Source organism: Kogia breviceps, chromosome 7 (assembly GCF_026419965.1).
Source record: "Kogia breviceps isolate mKogBre1 chromosome 7, mKogBre1 haplotype 1, whole genome shotgun sequence".
Lineage (NCBI taxonomy): Eukaryota > Metazoa > Chordata > Mammalia > Artiodactyla > Physeteridae > Kogia > Kogia breviceps.
This window is the reverse complement of record NC_081316.1, coordinates 13,478,203-13,480,800: the sequence shown is the minus strand read 5'-3', so window position 1 is coordinate 13,480,800 and position 2,598 is coordinate 13,478,203. Positions and strand designations below refer to the sequence as shown.

The 2,598-nt window shown below is 44.9% G+C and overlaps 1 pseudogene; it reads right to left on the bottom strand.

Annotated features, from left to right (window-relative positions):
- Positions 1-594: 594 nt before the first annotated feature.
- Positions 595-1,973, bottom strand: LOC131760014 (large ribosomal subunit protein uL4 pseudogene; annotated as a pseudogene).
- Positions 1,974-2,598: the final 625 nt, after the last annotated feature.

Below are 2,598 nucleotides of genomic sequence, written 5' to 3'. Positions count from 1 at the left end.
TTGGGTGTATCCTGTATTGGACTCTCTGTGCTTCCTGGACTTGATTGACTATTTCCTTTCCCATGTTAGGGAGGTTTTTGACAATAATCTCTTCAAATATTTCCTCTGACCCTTTCTTTTTCTCTTCTTCTTCTGGGATCCCTATAATTCGAATGTTAGTGCATTTAATGTTGTCCCAGAGGTCTCTGAGACAGTCCTTAATTCTTTTCATTATTTTTTCTTTATTCTGCTCCCCAGTAGCTATTTCCACCATTTTATCTTACAGCTCACTTATCCGTTCTTCTGCCTCAGTTATTCTGCTATTGATTCCTTCTAGAGTATTTTAAATTTCAGTTATTGTGTTGTTCATCACTGTTTGTTTGCTCTTTAGTTCTTCTAGATCCTTGTTAAATGTTTCTTGTATCTTCATTCTGTTTCTGAGATTTTGGATCATTTTTACTATCATTACTCTGAATTCTTTTTCAGGTAGGTTGCCTATTTCATCTTCATTTATTTGGTCTTGTAGGTTTTTGCCTTGATCCTTTATCTGTAACATATTTTTTTTGTCATTTCTTTCTTTTTTATTTCTCACTGCCTCTTTGATCAGGTCTTTATTCAAAATTAGTGTCCAAAATGATTTGACCTTTACCGAATAAACAAATTTAAGTTTATGCAGCAGCCTTCTTTTCCTCTGTGGTGGTTTTCTTTTCTGTGGGCTTCTTTTTAGTGAGCTTCTTTTCAGCTGCTGGTTTCTTGGTCACTGAAGACTTTTTTCCCACCAAAGGCTTCTTTGGCTTCTTCAGCTTCTTAATGCAAACAGCCTCCTTTCCTTTCTTTCCCACCACAGGCTTCTTGCCTGCAATCCCCTTCTCATCTGATTTGGCTTCTAGTGCTACTGCTGCCCTATCCATCCGGATTTTGTCATTCTTGGCCTGGTGAAGAATGGTGTTCCGGCACATGGTCTTTGCATATGGGTTTAGCTTCAACATGATTCTCAGATTTTTCAGTGGATTCTTCTTCAGGACTGCAATGAATCTTCTTGTGTGGTGCTCGGAGGGCTCTTTGGATCTCTGGGTTTTTCAAGATTCTGCTAAGGTCTTAAACGAGCATCTTGTGCATGGGGAGGTTGTAGTTACTCTTGAGGGAGGCAGCTTTATGCCAACTGCCACACAGCTCATCTAACTTGCAGAAAGCACTTTCAGTCCAAATGCAGAAACGTCCCACATGCCCACCAGGAGCAGGTTTCAAAATGTTCAGTTTGCTTACATTAAGCAGAGTAATTCCAGGGATGTTTCTGAAGGCCTTGATGATACCATTGTCCTCATTATAGATGATGCAGGGTCCCCTGTGCTGGATACGGCAACGGTTTCTCATTTTGCCTTTGCTAGCTCTCATTCGCTGCAAGGTGTAGACATTTTTGATATCATTCCAGGCCTTAAGTTTCTTCAGGAGCAAAACAGCCCCCTCGGTCTTCTTGTAGACTTTAACTTTATCTTCAATCCCCAAAGGAAGTTCAGGAACTTCCTCTATACTATGACCTTTAGACATGACCAGCTCTGGTAAAGCCGAGGCAGCCAGTGCAGAGCAGATGGCATATCGCTTCTGTGTTGTATTCACACTGCGGTGCCAACGTTGCCAGGTCTTGGTTGGAGCAAACATGCGGCCCCCATGACACATATTTCCAAAAGCACCCTGGCCAGAATGGTGAGTGCCACCACCTCAAACCCTGGGAATTCGAGCCACAGCTCTGCCAGTACCCCAAGACTCAGAACCGGTTTGATGACCTGTTAATTCACCAACAGCATAGGGCTGTCCGTTGTTTTTGCACAAGTTGGTGTGAACAAAGTTCACAATATCTGGTCGAATGGGAGACTTGAACACAGCAGACAAAGTGAGATTTTTGCCAGATGACTCCCCTTTTCAGAGTACACTGATATCAGTGGACGAGCACATGCCATGGTGGGGAGAGGAGAAGGCCATGCTCCCCTCAACCTGGCGGCTCCCACAAGAAAAAAAAAAGCTCATTTTTTGTTTTTTGATGGGTGGGGCTGTATTCCTGTCTTACTGGTTGTTTGGCCTGAGGCGTCCAGCACTGGAGTTTGCAGGCAGTTGGGTAGAGCCCGGTCTTGGTGCCAAGATGAGGACCTCCGGGAGGCCTCACTCCAATTAATATTCCCTGGGGTCTGAGGTTCTCTGTTAGTCCAGCAGTTTGGAGTTGGTGCTCCCACTACAGGAGTTTGGGCCCGACCTCCAGCTTGAGAACCAAGATCCCACAAGCCTCATGGCATGGCAAAAAAAGAAAAAAAGGAGCAGTACAATAACTGCTGAATAAAAAATAAAATAAAATTAGAAAGATAAAAGATATATTAGAGGGCTTCCCTGGTGGTGCAGTGGTTGAGAATCTGCCTGCCAATGCAGGGGACATGGGCTCGAGCCCTGGTCTGGGAAGATCCCACATGCCACGGAGCAACTAGGCCCCTGAGCCACAACTACTGAGCCTGCGCATGTGGAGCCTGTGCTCCGCAACAAGAAAGGCCGCGATAGTGAGAGGCCCGTGCACCGCGATGAAGAGTGGCCCCCGCTTGCCGCAACTAGAGAAAGCCCTCGCACAGAAACGAA